The following is an 18,604-nucleotide window of genomic DNA, read 5'->3' on the forward strand; positions in this document are numbered from 1 at the left end:
ATCTGTCTGGGGATGGGGAGACACCTCTTATCCACAAGGGTGCCTGAACGAAGTATATTTGTATACCTAACCCTTAACTGTACCCCACAATATCATAATAAAAAATATTAATTATAAAAAAAAGCATTGAATCATTATAATGCACAATAGCCACAGTGTCCTGCTGTGCTCTTGAGTAAACACCTCACTAACTGGGGAAGAATAAAACATTAACAAGGCAGCAGAAAATATCTCATAATATGCATCCCATCTATAAAACCAGGGAATTGGAAGAGGCCAGGAAGTTTCAGAAACCTCAGTTTAACTATGCCTCGGCCTCTCCCTTTCAGGTCTTTTTCTTTCTTTCTTTCTTTCTTTCTTTCTTTCTTTCTTTCTTTCTTTCTTTCTTTCTTTCTTTCTTTCTTTCCTTCCTTCCTCCCTCCCTTCCTCCCTTCTTTCTTTTATCTCTTTTTCTCTGTTTCTCTCTCTCTCCCTCTCCCTCCCTCCCTCTCTCCCCACCCCCCTCCTCTCTTTCTCTCTTTCTTTCTTTTGGAGTCTCACTCTGTCACCCAGGCTAGAGGACAGCGGCATGATCACGACTCACTGCAGCCTCATCCTCCCTTGTAGGTGGGATTACAGGCACATGCCTCCACACTCAGTTAGGTTTTTAATTTATTGTAGATATGATGTCTCACCATGTTGGCCACAGTGGTCTCAAACTCCTATGCTCAGGCAATCCTCTTGACCTGGCATCCCAAAGTGCTGAGGTTACAGATGTGAGACACCATACCTCATTCCCATCTTAACTTTTCAAATAAAGACATCATGGGGAGGATCCCTAGATGATGAGTTTTTTCTCTGTCTTGCCCAGTGTTGTCTGGACTCATTTACAGCCACTTGATTCAATAATTTATCTGCATCTCTCAGGCCATGATTTCCCATCTTCTTCTGGATTTGATGGCCCTGCTGGTGCAGAGCATGCAAGGGCTTCCCAATCTGACTGCCACCTTTTTATACTGACAGTAACACAGAACCGATGAAGCAAATAACCATCGACAGTCTTGACACTCACATGAGTCTTTGCCATATCTCCATACAGCCTGCTCTGTCTGTCCTCTCTTACAAATATAACAATAAGGACACTCGTCATTGGATGGAGGGCCCACCTGGATTATCTGGAATGGCCTCATCTCAAAATCCTCCATTGCATCTGCAAAGACCCTTTTCCATGTAGGACACTGTCACAGGTCCTGGGGCTGGAGGCGGGTGACTTAGACATATGTCTCTGGGAAGTGTCACTCAATGCACTCTACCTCCTATGTTCCCAGATAAATTCAGGTTGCTCCCAATTACATTACCATTCCCTTGCTGAGACACAGAGACATTGGGCCTCCCAGGAGCTGTGCCCAGCCTGGATGCCAGATGCCCATGCAGACCTGGCTCTGTTGACCTCTCAGCCCCAGCTGGGTTCCCTGTCCCGTTGTGACTTCCTGGGAATATCGGTTATGTGCTCCTATTAAAGCATCATCTGCATCCCCCCCTGAGCTGACCACACAGCAGCCTGAACCCAGTAGAATGATTCTCCAGAGAAGCTGTTTGCATCAATTTTAATCTTGTCTCCTTGGGAACCTCCAGTTCTGAGAATCTGCAAGCCTGAAGGTAGATGCCTGTCACTGAGGAGGCAGGATGTACCCGATGTCCAACGAGAGCCAAGAGAGTAAACGGCTCTATTGGAGGACTGGGGGGCATATCAAGAGCCATCTTTACCTTGACTGTCCCTTAGTCCGGCAGGAGGCTGCTGGGCCTCCCTGACTCTCTTGATGGGCCGCCTGGGCAGGAAGGCCCTGCCTTTGTTCCTTATTTTTGTGCCTCCATATCTCCATGGGGCTTCACTGCAGAAAGCCGCCCCAGCAGGGCCATGAAGACCACATTTTGAGAGACTCTGTAGACTGGAAGAGCAGGCAAGTATACCCACGATCTGGGACAGTCAGTTTTTATTTTATTTTTATTTTTTTATTTTTGAGTTGGAGTCTCACTCTGTCATCCAGACTGGAGTGCAGTGGCCGCTCCCAGCCACCGCAGCCTCGACCTGCTGGGCTCCGGCGATCCTTCTGCCTCAGCCTTTCAAGTAGCTGGAACTATAGGCGTGCGCTACCACGCCCGGCTCATTTTGATTTATTGTAGAGATGAGGTCTCGCCAAGTTGCCCGGGCGGGTCTCGAACCCGCAGGCTCAGGCAATCTACTCACCTCAGCCTCCCAAGGCTCAGATTACAGGCTGAGCCACCGAGCCCGGCTGACAGTCAGTTTTTAAAATCAGAGAGAGACGGAGGACAGATGTTACAGAGACTGTAAACATCGGTGCTTGGTGGACATAGACGTGGAATCGGCTAAAGTCATTTCTACCTGTGGTTGGAAACCAGCTGCCAGCTTTGCTGGGCTCTGCCCTGAAGACCAGCCAGACGACATGTGGGGGTCGGGTAAGAGCAGAGGCTGGAAGGGGACCTGGTGGACCCTGAGGGGCTGAAGCTGGGCAATGTCCCTGGGCGTGGGAGTTGTGAGCTCATGGGTCTGCCTCAAAGCAGAGGATGTGATTGGATCCCAGATTTCTGTGCGGGGTCTGTGGAAATTCCCAAGGGTCCTGTGTGTGTTTGGCCTGCACTAGGTGTCTCCTGTTTGAGCCCCATTGAGCTGGCCTCCCACTCACAAGCAGGACCTGGGGTCACAGTGGTGAAGTGACTGGCTGGTGTCATCGGGGTCTGGGCGAGGGATCAGAGCCTGAGCTGCAGGCTTGGAGTCCATACACCACACGGTGCTGCTCAAGACCTGGGGGTGGCCATTGGCTTCCCCACTCTGGACTGGATGGGGCTGGTCATGGTAACCCTCCGTGTCTCAGAGCCCTGCTGAGGGTCAGACTTGTGGCAAGATATGGAGTGCCTCTCCAGCTGGGCAGAAGCAGATGCCACAGCAGTATGGGAGGAGAGGCTTCTGCTTGTAGCTCCCAGCCCCATAATTGCAGTGTGTCCTCATCAAGGTTCAGAGATCCCAAGAGAGGATCTTGACGTACCTGCAGAGCATCACCAACAACTATGACATGAATGCTCATTTTTGTAACCTGTTGGCAGAAAGTCACATACCCTGATCCAAAGTGAGGGGCTCACATCAGCTTTAATCTTAACAACCAAGAACTTGAAATAATCCAGATGTCCATCAACAGATGAAGGATAAATATGTGTTCTGCCAGGGAGTATGACGATCCTGATTTAGAATGAGGCTCTGACATACCCTACAACATGGATGGACCTGGGAAACACCATGCAGAGTGAAAGAAGCCACATGCCAAGGAACATCCACTGTATGATTCCATTTACAGGAAATTTCAGAGCAGAATGAGTAAATCCATAGAAACAGAGTATAGATGAGAAGTGTCCAGGTACTGGGGAGGGGTGGGTGGGGATAGAAATGATCACTAACAGGCACAATATGTTGGAGGAGGTGATGGAAATGTTCTGAAACTAGATTGTAGTGACGGTTGCAAAAGTTGATAAATTTGCCACAAATCTCTGGACAACACTTAAAACAGGTCATTTTGTCATGTGTAAGTTACCCCGCAATGAAGGTGTTTTTGGAGCATCGCCGTCCACCTGGCTGTTTACCTTAGGACAGCCAGCTTCTTCTGTGCGTCCTACACTTGCTGCCTTACCACCCACCAAGGGATCACAGAGCAGATGGGCCACGGAACCCGTGTGATCCCCCAGGCTTCCAGGGAAGGGGCCATCTTTTTGAGGGCCAGGGAACAGACTCAGGCCCTTCCACTGGAGATGTTGGAACAAGGATCACCCAGAGGAAAATGTTCCTAAGTCGTCTTGAGAGGAGGTAGTGACAGGTCAAATGCCATCTATGCAGCTTCAAGGAAGCTCCCTGGGAACTCACGTTTAGGCAAGGAAGCTTCAAACACACACACTCAAAGGAGAGGCCAGCTGGAGTCTAGCACTCCTGTCCTTCCAGGTTGGGGCATGTTGAAATCACATCACCTTGGAACCACCGAGGTAGAGGGAGTCTTTGAAGGTGCACTGTGTAAGAACGCAGTGGCAATAGAATAACCTGTCCTGTGGTCTGTCTCTGCTTGCTCTTTTGTGGCCAACCTCTGAATCCCCAGGACAGAACACCCACCTCTACATTGGAGTGCAGGTGTGTACACCCAGGACAGGTAGCAAGACTTCTGTGGAATGTGCAGGGGTGTCTGAGCAGTGGCGCAGGTGAGCTCCTCTTTCAGGCCATGGGCTCTGGTGCAGTCTCAGGGGCAGTCCTCCAGGCAGGGACAGTTGACCTTCTGCACGAATCCACCCACCAATGTGGCATTGGCCAGTGTCAGAATGGCACCTGCCGGGGGGGCTTTCCCAGTGGCGAGGCCCTCAACTTCCTCGCGGACCAGTGCCCGGTCCCAGATGGCCAAGCCAGAAATGCTCCCCACGAAGGCATTGGAGTGGTGGAACCCGCCCCCCACACTGTCTTGTTTCTGTCCCAGTACCAGGGACCCTCCAGGAGGAATCACATAGTCCTCTCTTAAGTGCAAGTCAGTGATCAGTAGCCTGCGGTCCACGTAGAGCCAGTACCTGCCCTGAACAGACGTCCAGATGACACAGACGTGGTGCCACTGGCTATCCCGCAGCGGCAGTAGGGGCAGTGTCCTGTAGCGTGGGCCTCCAATCACTAAGAGCATAAAGCCAGGATGCAGGGAGTCCCAGCTGTGCAGCACCAGCGTGTTGGCATGGTGCTCTGTGGCGTAGGAGAGGAGGGTGCCCAGGTGGCCAGAGTCCGTGCGCACCCAGCTGCAGATCGACAGGGCTCGCAGGGCTGTGAGGAAGCCAGGGCTGAGGAAGACTACGTTCTCAGTGGAGGCATTCGGGAAAACCAGCACGGGGCCCCCAATGCAAGCTAGAGACAGAGGGAAAGAGAGTTGGTCCTGTGCCACGAGGCCATGCAGAAGCATCCATGATGCAGGTGCCACCCCTGCAGCCTCACACTCCCTGCACCCACCCTTCACCGGGCACCACCTTGGGGCTTGCACTACAGAGGGCTTGCTGAGGCATCTCATTCAACTTCTTGATATGATCACACCATTTCACAGCCAGGAGGACAGAGGACAAGGGCCCTAGTAGGGAGTGAGTGTGCCCCGCTGGGGGCCCAGGCTGTCCCTGTGCTGCTGACCTGGAACTCCTCACTGCCAGGGAGCCCCGGCACGAGTCTCCTGTCGCTGCTGCCCCTCAGCATCACAAAGTCGGCAACTTACAACAACACAGGTCTGCTATCTTACGTTTCTGGAGGTCACAGTCCAACCCGGGGCTCACGGGGCTCCCAGCAAGGTGTGGGCAAGGCTGGTTCTCACTGGAGGCCCCAGGGGAGAAGCTGTCTCCCACCCTTCCTGCTTCTAGGGGTGCCTGTGTCTCAGCGAGCAGCCCCATCCTTGCAACCCTCCAACCTCTGCCCCATCCTCAAGCCTTCTTCTCTGACTGCCCTCTTGCCTCCCCCTCATAAGGACCTTGTGATGGTGCTGGCCCCGTGGGATGACCCAGGATACCCGCCCAATCTCCAGGTCCTAAATCAATCCCTCTGCAGAATCCCGACTGCCATGTAAGGCACACACATGGGGGCCTGGCCTCCTGGGAACCTGCAGACAGGCTATACCCTGCACGAATGACAATGCCAGGCCAGTCCCTGTGGGGCAGTGTACATGAAGCAGGGAGGGCCAAAAGTCTTTCAGAGGGGGCTGGTTCACCAGAGGGAAAAACAATCCCAACTGTTCAAGCTGTTCAGGGGGGCTTCAGTATACTTACTTTGTCCTGGTTCCCGGAGATCACGCGGGACTGTGGTAGCCCCATCAGGTGCCCAAGGGCTGCCTGGGATTGGGGCCTCCTGTGTCCCCTGCAGAGAGTCAGTGGTATCTTGAGTGGGGCTCCTGTTCCCCTGGAGCACTGGGGAACTCCACCTGGGCCACTCAGGCTGGGCTGGAGTTGTGGATGGAGCCATTGTCGGCCCCACAGCTGTGTTAACAGGCTTAACCATCTGCAGCCACTGCTCGAGAGTGGCCAGCCTGGCGGCCTGGCTGTGGACAAGGTGAATCAGGTGGCCCAGTGTTTCCCACAGGGCATCCCTCTGCATCTTTCTCCCCTGGGCCTGCTGCTCGCTTTTCTCCCTCAGGGCCAGGTTCAAGGCCTGCAGCATGGCATCCAACTTCTGGCTTCTGCACTGGGCCTTCCTCACCCAGGTCCTTAGGTCCTGCATGTCTGCCTGTGACCAGTTGTCCACCAGGGTCATGGCCTGGCGCTCTTCCACCAGGCTCCCAAACTGGGTGTCAACATTGTAATTGCTAGTAATGCTCTGCAGGTGCATCAAGGACATCTCTTGGAATCTCTGAACCTGTGAAGGGGACATACAGCAATTCTGGGTCCGGGAATGGTGGGAGCAAGCCTCTCCTCCTACGGCTGTGGCTCCTGCTCCCGCCCAGCCTGGGCTTCACTTCGTGTCTTTCCACCAGTCTGACCCTCAGTAGGGATCTGAATCACAGCCAGTTGCCATGATCAGCCCCACCCAGCTGGATGTGGGGAGGCAGGTGGTGGACCCCAGGTCCCCGGCTGCACCGTGTGGTGTGTGGACTCCAGGCCCTCAACCTAGGCTTTGATCCCTCTCCCAGGCCCTGATGACCATCATCCAGTCACTTCACCATTGTGACCACAGGTCCTGCCTGTGAGTGGGTGGCTGGCATGGTGGCCTCGTGAGTGTTCTATGGGGCTCAAACAGGAGGCCCTCAGTGCAGGCTGAATGCACACAGGACACGTGGGAACCATCCACAGACACTATATGGGAATCTGGGAGCTGGCCACAGTGTATTTTTCAAGGCAGACTCATGACCTCACGGCTCCCACACTCAGAAACCCTGCCCGGCCTCAGCACCCGAGCACTCCCAGCTGTACTCCTTAGGCCTCCCAGATCCCCTTCCAGTCTCTGGCCCCACCCGAGCCCCCCATATCATCTGGCTGGTCTTTAGGGCAGAGTCCAGCAAACTTGGCATTGGCTTTCAACTACAGGTGGAAATAACTTTAGCCTATTGCACGTCTGTGTCCACCAAGCACCGATGCTCACTGCTTCCCTAACATATGTCCTCTGTCTCACGCCAATTTTAAAAAACCAACGGCCCCAAGTCAAGGGTGTACTTGCCTGCTCTTCCAATCTACGGAGTCTCTCAAAAAATGGTCTTCTTGGCCTTGCTGGGCCAGCTTCCTGCTGTGAAGACCCATGTAGATATATATGCACAAAAATCAGGAACAATGGCAGGGTCTTCCTCCCCAGGAAGCCCATCCTGAGAGTCTGGGAGGCCCAGCAGTCTCCTGCTGGATAGATGGATGGATGAGGTGGAGTCAGCTCATGCCACACCACCCCACCCTCCCCCCCACCCCACCCCGTAGTCCAGCAATTTCCTTCGTTGGCCCTGGCTGGATATCAGGGACTTCCAGCTACCTAGTGACAGTCATCTGCCTTCAGGCCCATGAACTCTCAGAACTGGAGGTTCCCAAGGAGACAAGATTAAAACAGATGCAAGCAGTTTCTCTGGAGAATCATTCTACTGGGCTCAAGCTGCCCTCTGGTTGTCTCAGAGGCAGATGCGGGTGATGACTTTAACCGGAGCACAGGGATGAGGCTCCCAAGCAACTCCAACAGGATAGGGAAACTGGCAGGAGCTGGGAGGTCCACAGAGCTATGTCTGCATGGGTGTCTGGCGTCCAGGCTGGACACGGCTACATCCCGGGAGATTTTGTCTCTCTGTCTCTTGGTAAGGCAATGAAAATGGGATTGTGAGCAACCTGAATTTATTTGGGGTACAGTGCATTGAATGGAACCTTCTCTAAGAGCTATGTCTAAATTCTTATCCCCGTTTCTGTGACGATGGCCTCTGTGGAAAAGGGTCTTTGCAAATGCAATGAAGGATTTTGATCTGAGGTCACCTGAGTAGTCCAGGTGGGCCCTAAATCCAATGATGAGCCAGGACAGGCTCTGAGGATCAGGCCGTATGAAGATAGAGGCAGAGAGTGGAGGATGCTGCCCCCAGGAGCACTGGAGTTCACGAGTCAGAGAGAGAAAGAGTAAGACTCTTCCCAGGGCCTTCAGGGACAGTGACAGCTTAGTTTCAGGCTTTGGGCCCCCACAACTGTGGTAAGGCACATGTCTGTTGTTTGAGCCACCCAGCTTGTGGTCATGAGATAGTCCCTGATGGGGTCCTCGACAAGGGCCTCCACCATTACCAGCATGGCAAGAGGCCAGAGGACACCAGTACCCAGGACTCATCAGGTCAAGTTTCAGAAGACCACGGATGTGGAGAAGATGCTAATAGCATCCAGAGAGAGGAGTCAGGTCACCTGAACAGGCCTGAGACTTTCTCATGAGAGCTGTTGGTCATCTCAACGGTGATGTCAGGTGCTAGGAACACAGAAGCAGACCTGGTAATGTCCGCTTGAGAATGCTTTCCACCTGAGACTGTGTGTCTAGCTCAAGAGAGAATAGACCAGGAGCCAAAAATGCAGACATTTTAGTGAAGTTTTGCTGAATGAATAAATGTTTCCCAGATGTTCCCACATTGTCTCTGCTGAAATGGTCCCTCCGTAGCAGGTCTTCCCAGCTCACCCCTCCCCCAAAGGTGAAGCCACCCACTCTCAGGACATCAACAGAACGCTCTGCATGATGCAGTGTTCCATGTCTACACTGTCCAGTGTGGCGGCTACTAGCCACAGGTGGTACCACGTCCTTGATACCCCCAAGGAGCAGAACCTTTGATTGTATTTATTTTCAGTTAGTGCACAGCCTCGTGTGTCCAGTGGTAATTGCTTTGGAGACCTGTTTCCCCGCTGCTTGCCCCAACAGTGGGAGGGCTCAGTTTCTGTGTTGGGCATGAGTGACTCCAGCCTTATGTTTACAACCACAAGAAATCTGGGCTAAGATGAGAGTGCTGTGACACTCCCTCGTGTTCATGTGCTATTGGCAAACATATTCTAACCAAGAAAGTGAAAAGCATATCGACAAGTTATGAAATAAACATATTTTGCTGTGAGGTATGGATGGAAGGCCCAAGAGTGGCTCCTGTGGAAAGCCCTTTGGAGAGAGCACCAAGTTCCACCACATTCCCGCTCTCCATTTACCTGACTTGCTGTCCATCCAATAGGATGTGTGCAGCCTCACTGGGCTGGTCCAAGCTGCTGCTGTTTCCCAGGTGACTTTGCACCCCAGCATGAAGGGCTTATAGCCACTCTGGTGGGTGATGTCTCATGGGTGGGTGGGACTTTAGGATTGCAGTGTGGTGTGTGGATAAAGCATTGTTATACTGCATGTGTGAGAATTTGCCTCACTGACACCCATATGTCCTCACTTGTGACAGTTTCTCTGGCCTACGGTACCTTCCTGGAGACGTTGGCCATGACCCACCACTAAGGGGACACCGCCAGGAAGTGCCTGCCAGGCCGTGTTTGTGACCCATGTCAGTGGCTACATGATGTGAACGGCCAGCCACGTGTTCTGCCACGGTGGCCATGTGATGGGAGGATTCGGTCACGTGATGGCTGCACATTAGGGTGGGACCTCTGGAGTCGAGGGCCCTTTCCCGCCTGGCTCCCAGATTGCTCTTTGCCTCACAGTATCTCTGGGCAAGGTCCTGGCCCACCTGTCCTTAGAGCATCGCAGCCAGCAGGGACCTCGTTGTGAATGCAGGGTGGCAAGGGTGAGCCTGTCATGCTGCGCCCAGAGCCCAATGGAGGCAAATGGCTGCAGATCCTGGGGACCCAGGGCCTAGGGGTCAGAGAGAGTGATGCCCCCAGGGATATCAGGCAGGAGCAGCCAGAAGGGGCCACACCAGCTCATCATGATGGCACTGCGCGCAGATGGGGACCCTGAGTCCTGGGGGAGAGTGGCATACTTTGACAAGTGGCCGTCGAGGAATGCGGGCGGTGGCAGAGTTCACCCATCAGGGGCTTTGCATCCATCCTAGGATGGATCAGGGAGAAGCGCTCATCTCACGGGAACCACTGAGTCAGGTCACCACAGACATCTCCAAATGTCCTCCTGGAGGTAGCCTAGGAGGAGAGGAAATGTTTATCGGAGAGGGCCAGTTCTTCACCATTCTCTGGTGTGGAGAGGCACTAAATGAGACATGCCATGTCCTGTGCTCCCTAAGCTGTATATCCATCTCTTAAACTGGTGCAGATGCCCCAGGGGCCAGGAATCAGCCTAACGATGCACCCAACACTAGGGTCCTCCCCTGGAGCTGAACCGCTGATGGAAAAATTACTCATCAGTGTTATTTCTGTCAACCAAGGAGAACTCCCACAGAACTCTGGATCAGCACACTCTCTGCCTGCAGATAGGGTCTGGCTCTGTGGTCCAGGCTGGAGTGCAGTTGATCACAGCTCACTGCAAACTTGAACTCCTGGGCTCAAGTAATGCTCTCACCTCAGCCTCTCAAGTAACTGGGACTATAGGCGCATACCTCATACCAGCTAATTTTTGCCTCTAAAGAACTGTTTGTGTCCTAGCACTGTGGCTCACACCTACAATTCCAGAACTTTGGGAGGTGGAGGTGAGATGACTGCCTGATCCCAGGAGTTCAAGACCAGTCTGGGCAACTTGGTCAGGCCTTGTCTTTACAAACAATCAAAAAATTAGCCGGGCATGGTGATGCAAACCTGTAGTCCCAGTTATACAGGAAGCAGAGGTGAGAGGATGACTTGAGCCCAGGATATTGAGAGCATAATAAGCTATGATCACACCACTGTACTCCAGCCTGGGCAACAGTGTGAGACCCTGTTTCAAAAATTAAAAAATATATACCTGTTTGTAATGAAGGCCAAACAAAGGTTACTTGGGTTTTAAATAACTTCACTCAAATAAACACTTTAATTTAAAGTAAATTATATTTTGTGCCTCAGCCTGTTCCTTTCAGGTCGTTATTTCTTTTTTTCATTCTTCTCTGCTCTCCTCTCTCTCTCCCTCTCTCTCTCTCTCTCTCTCTCTCTCTCTCTCTCTCTCTCTCTCTCTGGTCAGAATCTCACTGGTGCCTAGGCTGGAGTGCAGTGGCATGATCATGATCATGGTTCACTGCAGCCTCGACCTGAGGCAGGAGATAGGATGAAAACAGGAAGGCAAGCCTCAACAGATAAGCCCTGGGAGAAGGAGAAAAGCCATAAGCCTGCAATGTCAATCAGTCTTCCAAGAACAGAGGCAATCAAGAAACCATAAGCTGAAATGTTAACCAAACTCCCAGGACAACATCAGGGACATCTCTTCCTGAGATGAGACAACAAGGCCATAAAACTCACACCCCAGGTCTGGCATATGCCCAGGGGACCTACTTGGACTTCCCATAACCTATCCCTGCAGAAGAGCTAGTTAAGGCTAATATGTGTGGCCTGCATCCCCGCACACAATTAAAATTATGGGATGGCAGGCAGAGACCCGCTCAGTAACCTGAAATATTACCCCCTCCCCAGGAAGTGCATTCAAGTCATAGACATTAGTCAACATGTTTTTTCTTTGCATGCTTTGCAAAGTAGAGTCCACTTTCCCACTGAAAAGAAGACAAAGGTCCTGACTTTGTTTAACTCGAGGCCCTGGAGCTGCTCTCCAGCTCGGCCGCTCCTCTCTCTGGAGTGTTCTATCCCTGTCGCTTTTGCTAAACAAGCTACTCTTTGCTTTACTCTCTTTGTGTGCCTCATCCAAGTCTTTGTTCCTGGCACCAGAAACCTGGCTGGTCACCACCAGCACGTCTCCTATCACCCCACATAGTTTTTAGTGAGGCAACAGCCAGAAGGTGAGCCCCTAAATGGGAACTGTTTTGAATCTTTTGATCTCAAACTTTTGCTCTTTTTTTTTTTTTTTTGAGTTGGAGTCTCACTCTGTCGCCCAGACTGGAGTTCAGTGGCCGCTCCCGGTCACCGCAGCCTCGACCCTCTGGGCTCCGGCGATCCTTCCGCCTCAGCTTTCTGAGTAGCCGGAATTACAGGCGCGCGCTACCACGCCCGGCTGAAAACTTTTGCTCTTAAGCTTCTCTCCCTCTCTCCCAATCTTCTAACCACTGACAGCAGCGACAGTGTGGGCATGGGACAGGCATTTAAGAGCCGACACAGCGCCTGCCACATAAGACAAGTCTTCCACGTGAGGATAACCTGGACACGACCCTGGATGCACGATATTCCAGACCAGGCACAAGCAAAAGTCGTACACCCGCAGGCACACATGGGTCTAAGCAAAACCTAAGCCCGTCACCCCTGCGCCATCTCCCTGCAGATCATCAGCATGTGGCTCTGTTTTCTCTCTTTTACTTTTTGTTTCTTCTTGGCCATCCTTTCACAGGCGCAGGTTAGACAGTTAAAAGTCTTCAGGGCATCTCCTGCTAGAGTTCTCTCATGACAGGATAATCCCATTTTGGGACAAGTCACCTAGGACTTGCCGGGCACAAGACAAACCCAAGCAACAGAGAGGTTTCAGTTAGGGCCAGGATGAGTTCGTTAAAGGCTCTTGTGTATGCCTGACACTTGCTTTTTCTGCTTGGTTGGGCTCTGACTGGCGCTGTTCCCTCTGCTTGTGCTTGTGTGCAGTCAGTCTCATTGCCTTTGCCAGTGGAGCATCTGCAGAGAGTAATCAGAAAACCCCAGGATGCAGGCCCAAAGATTGCCATGTTTGTGCGTGTGAAAGGAGAATTTATGAGAAAGGGCTTGTCTTTGTTTGTAAGGGGTTGGCAGGATGTTCAAGGTGTTCCAGGGGGAAGTATTCCCCTACACCATTTCCAACTCCTTCATGTGCCTTTTTTATTAAATCACTTTAAGGCACAACACGTAGACTCTATTAGACAACGGTCCCCCTGAAATCCGCGCCCACTAAGGGTAATAGATTTCTTTGTTGGTGGGGAGTTAGCTTGGCCCCAACCCTGTCACTTGTGGTGTCTGAAAACTCTTTTTAATCTGGCTCTCAGCATGATTTGGGAAAAAGTTATATTATGTTTACTTTTGAAGCATCTTGTCCTTTCTCTGCGGAATCACCATGGTGGCTGGGACCATGTACATATATCCTGAAAACTAGAGGGCCTTCAAGACCCTCATTGCTGCTCAGTACAGTGGGGCTTTCCCCACTCCAATTCCACTTTGGCCAAACCAACTGCCCGCTTGAATTTCTCCACAAATTTCCTGCCAACAAGGTTCCAGCATTTGAGGGTGACACTGGATTCTGTGTGTTTGAGGGCAATGCCACTGCCTACTAGGTGAGCAATGAGGAGCTGTATGGAAGTACTGCAGAGGCAGCAGCTCTGGTGGTACATGGGTTAGCTTTGCTGATAGCAGTACAGTCCCCCCAGCCAGGACCTGGGTGTTCCCCACTTTGGGCATCATGCATCACATCTCAGGCTACTGAGAATGCAAAGGAGGAGGTGAGGTGAATTCTGGGACTGCTGGATGCTCACTTGAAGATGACTTTTCTGGTGGACTTTTCTGGTGGGCAAACAAGTGACACTGGCTGATATCACAGTTGTCTGCACCCTGTTGTGACTCTATGAGCAGGTCCTGGAGCCTTGTTTCCACCAGGTCTTTCCCAATACCAACTGCTGCATCCTCACCTGCATTAACCAACCCCAGTACCATGCTGTCTTGAGGGAAGTGAAACTTTGTGAGAAGATGGCCCAATGTGATGCTAAAAAGTTTGCAGAGAGCCAGCCTGAAAAGGACAGCCCTGGAAAGAGAAGGCCCAGGTTGAGTGGAAGGAGGAGAAAAAGGCAGCTGCCCCTGCTCCTGAGGAGATGGAAGAATGTAAACAGGCACTGGCTGCTGAGCCCAAGGCCAAGGACCTTTTGCTTATCTGCCCAAGAGTACCATTGTGTTGGATGAATTTAAGTGCAAGTACTCCAGTGAGGACACATTCTCTGACATTACCGCATTTTGGGGAGCACTTTGATAATGATGGCTGATCCCTGTGGCGTTCTGAGTACTGCTTCCCTGAAGAGCTCACCCAGACCTTCATGAGTTGCAACCTCATCACTGGAATGTTCCAGCGATTGGACAAGTTGAAGAAGAATGCCTTTGCCAGTGTCATCTTCTTTGGAACCAACAATAGCAGCTCCATTTCTGGAGCCTGGGTCTTCTGAGGCCAGGAGCTTGCCTTTCCACTGAGTCCAGATTGGCAGGTGGACTATGAGTCATACACATGGCAAAAACTGTATCCTGGGAGCAAGGAGGCTCAGACATTGGTGTGAGAGTACTTTTCCTGGGCGGGGGCCTTCCAGCAAGTAGGCAAAGCCTTCTATCAGGGCAAGACCTTCGAGTGATCTCTTGCCATCACCTAGCTGCCCGCACCTGCCCTTCAGGGAGATGGGGGTCATTAAAGTAAACTGAACATTGAAAAAAAAAAGAAACATCCTGGCCTTTTCCGAATCCCTGGTTTGGTGGATGGGATGTAAGTCACAGGAGTTTTTCTTGCCACCCTGTTAATATGTCATTCTTTTCCTTCTGGCATTCCCCAGTTTGTGAGGTATTTACACAATAGCACAGCAGGGCACTGTGGCTATTGTGTGTACAAGAATTCAATGTTTTTTAGAGAAGACAATTCACTTTCTGTTTTTAAATGCCTGTTTACTTATAACATTGGAAAAGTTGTACCTTTGTGCAGAACTTTCTTTTGTTGCTCTTTAGCGTGGCACCCTTCTCATGATACAACTGGCTTCAATACAGCCCACACACTAACGTGTTATACCTCTGAGACCTTCCTGATCCCCACGGGGTGTTGGCTCTATCCAACCTGCAGTAGGGACCATCCTTGGGAACTGTCCACTTTGTGGGATTTGGCCTGGGAAAGTTTACATAATGCCATGCTCTCATATTCTCAGTGGTTTCCCTCTTTCAATAAAAAAGTGGGAAACAAAAAGCAATCAGCTGCATAAGGGAAGTAGTAATTACGAAGGTTTAATCCCCTAGTGGCCCAGGGTCTGCTGCTAAGCTGAAGACGTTCAGTGAGTTCTTAAGGAGGCTGAGAGGGATGCCTCAATGCCTCCATGAGACACATCGATCTGTGTGGGATGTTGCACTTTGGGAATTAGCCCTAGCACTAAAACTAAGTCTAAGGATTTCCCTTTTTCCTGTTGCAGCACAACATGGGGAACAGTTAAGCAGTTCCTCAGGACACCCCTCCTTGGATACATTTTAAACCATTGGGACAAATTCGACCCAGATGATATAAGAAAAAGGCTCCCAATCTTCTTTGGCAATGAGTTATGGCTGTAAGATTAGCTGGAAGACCAGGAAAGATGGCCACTTAATGGGACTATACATTATAATCCTGTCCTGAAGCTGCCGCATTTTGCCAACAGTAAGGCAAATGGTCAGAAGTCCCTCATTATACGCTACATCAAAAAATAACACACTTCAAAAACTCTACCCAACTCAGGGGAGTGATGGAGAGCTGCTCAGCCCTTCCTGTGTGTGAAGGGTCATGCCACACCCAGCTCTTGCTGTGGAACCACCAGCCCCGTGAGATGGCGACCCAGAGGGCGCCATGAGTCCAAGGTCCCTTTGCTATTACAGACATCCAGCATTGAAAAAAGCATTCCAGGGACCCATATAGATTTGCAGTTGGGTTCCAAACCTTAACTCTGGTCTTTGCTCTTTCATGGAGAGATGTTGTGTATTCTTGCTGCTTGCTGCACCCCGACTGAAAAGGACTGCCTCTGAATGCTGCCCCAAAAGAGGCCATGTAGGTTATATTAAAACAGTCATTTAGAAAAGCAAATGTAGAAACTTGTATTAAGCTGAGTTGGGCTAAACACAGAAGCCATTTGAATTTAAAAGTGAACAATTTTCCTCTTCCCCCCTTCACTGTCCTTGGGTCTCGTAGCTGTTGCTAGTACTGAAGGGAACACAGCCAGCCATCTTCACTGAGCCCTTGATCAGCAGGAGACACACACAAGAAGACTGCAGGACCCTGGGGAAGCCTCCATGAGACGTAGAATAAGAAATGGCTCTGCTGAAACTTTCTAAATTCCAGAAATGTATCTGTTCCCTAGTCTCTAAATGACGCCTGCTTTCCTTCATGTCTTTGTATTCATTTTATGTATAATGCTAAATTAAACCTTGTGAACCCGAACTCCTGGAATAAGCAAAGAACTGTAACCAACTAGAAAGCAGGCAGCCCCAAATTGTTCAAGGTAATTGTAACTTAGAAGAATGGCAGGATTGATGTAATCAGCACAATGGTTTGTGATCGTAACTGTTTCGGATCAAAATACTGATTAAGAAAAAGCTAGTCATGAGACACGTAGTCATTGTTACTCAATAGTGGGGAAAAGATAAAAATACTGTATGTTTTATTGTAAATACTGGATGAAGGCTCTGCTTAAACAAACAGGTTTTGAGTGGATACACACAGCCTGTTCCCTGACCCCATGATGTCAGCAGAAAACTCCTTCCTTCTCCCAGCTCTCTACCTCCCGGATTTAATTGACGAAAAGGGAAACAGCCAACTGTTGAATTAGGCTGTAACATTTGGTAACCCCACCGGGACCCCTGCTGCTTGCAGCTGGCCGGCATTGATGAGACTACTTCCCAGAGATCACCATGGCTGCCAAAGCACTCTTGCTTCAGGGACTCTGAGAAGTGCTCCTGCCGAACACAACCACTGATTCCTCTGTGAAGATAAAGCTGGGAGTACAGGATTTAAAGTGCTCAACTCTGGAAAACAGTTGTGCTTTTTGCTAAGCCCAGAACTGGAGCATAAGCTGAAGTGTTGAGCAGTTTCCCATTTGGGTCCTTGGGACCAATTTTTAGGCACCAGGGAAATGTGATCTCGACCCCTTAGTGCTTTGAGGACATCCTTTGGTTTGTATTTGTATTTTGTAATCTCCAGGGTTTTTTTTTGTCTTGGAAGCAATTTGGGTAAGTCAACTAGTTTTGTTTCTGGTTTTGCTTTTGAAATAAAAACATGCTAAAAATCCCTAAGACCTCAGACGGCTGAGCCTTGGAGTTTGATTGTGTGCATGTATGTCAGATCAGGTCTTTGAACAGTTATCAGCATCTGCTGGCAGCTATTTTGTGGCCACAAAGTTCTTGTCAGATTTGTCTTTGTGTTTGTATATATGTGTGTAAAGGCTGGTGGCAAAAGCCCAGAGAAAGAAAGCCACCAACCCCTCACTGTCTCACCGCAAAACTCTCATTGTCCAGTCTCCTCCTTTGGTTTCACTGTTTGTTTTACTGAAATAGGTTCAAAGGCATGCCCAGTTTTCTGAAACTCTAGTTGGTTAAATATTGAGGCCTATGGTTGTGCACATTTTTAAAGCTAATGGGCAAATTACAACTAAGAAATTTCAGAGCTCAAACAGTCAACCTGCACTACAGGGTTAAAGAAAGTCTTCTAAGCTCCCTATTTCTCTCTTGTCTTTTCTGTCTGCTTTGAATTTGCTGGTAACTAAACTACTGGTATTGAGATAAAGCTCACTGTTTCAAGGTTAAGTGAAAATTTTGTTATATAGTTCAACCCGGTCTATCTAAAATATAAACATTGAAGATTTATTTTGAAATCGAAAAAAAGAGAGATACAGAAGTGTTGAAAATTAAACTTCCATTGAAACTACTTTATTCCAGTTTTAGTCCATAGCCTTTATTGAATTGTCTACCAGGACAAGCAAAGCTTAGCCATACAATATCATTTGAATTCAGGTGTCTTTTGTAAAATGGTGCGTTGGTTGCTGCTTCATGGCTGAAGTTCAGAAGTAGACTATTAAATCTTTTTAAATGTGTATGTATGTAAGTTCAAATGTGCTTACATATATGCACATATGTGTTTTGTCTAGCATACTTCCAAATTGGCTTATATGCAAATGACTACTCATAAATTAAATAAATAGATCTAAAGGCTTTCCAAGTTCACGTGACTTTATTCAGCTTTGGTAAATAAAAATGGCTTAAAAATTATTAAGACAATGAACATGTCTTTGGAATTGTTAGCACACATTTTTGTCTGGATCTATTAATTAAATAAGTTTCACATTTGCTTATGCTAAATATTTTAAAGTATGAAGGTTTGGGGTGAGGTTGCAAGACTATAAACCTAGCTAAGACCAGAATAATCTTTATGTATATGAGTTTTTCAAAAAACAGGTAAAACTGACTTAAGAATGTTGGTTCAATAAAAACAGCTGAATCTTCGGAGTCATTGGTAAAATGCCCATGTATTTGACTTTAAGGTTCTTACTTAGATGACACCTGAAGTTCGCAGCCTTTGAAAACAATGAACCATGAGATTACTTAAATAATAACTAGTCTTGTCTAAGATCTCAATTTTCATAAGTAATTAATCAAACTGTTAAAATAAATAAATTAAATGAATTTAAATAAGATAATGCTCATGCGTAAACTTTTTATGTGATTTAAAACCTTAAAATCATTTTGGAGGCTCATTAAATGTTGGGTCACTTTCAATTAAGAAAGAATTGTAATGTAGAGCAACATGTTTCTAAAATTATATAAAGGCCTTCATCTATAAAATGCTAATATCTAACAGACAGTTCAGATTTCTTGCTTCCTAGGTTTTCACTAACATGTAAGGTTATTT

General features: G+C 49.3%; 1 pseudogene; it reads left to right on the forward strand.

Moving 5' to 3' along the window:
• Nucleotides 1-13,057: 13,057 nt before the first annotated feature.
• On the forward strand, nucleotides 13,058-14,330 carry LOC103272841 (annotated as a pseudogene).
• The last annotated feature ends 4,274 nt before the right edge of the window (nucleotides 14,331-18,604 follow it).

Source organism: Carlito syrichta, unplaced genomic scaffold (genome assembly GCF_000164805.1).
Source record: "Carlito syrichta isolate Samal-C Ts95f unplaced genomic scaffold, Tarsius_syrichta-2.0.1 Scaffold313344, whole genome shotgun sequence".
NCBI classification, from domain to species: domain Eukaryota; kingdom Metazoa; phylum Chordata; class Mammalia; order Primates; family Tarsiidae; genus Carlito; species Carlito syrichta.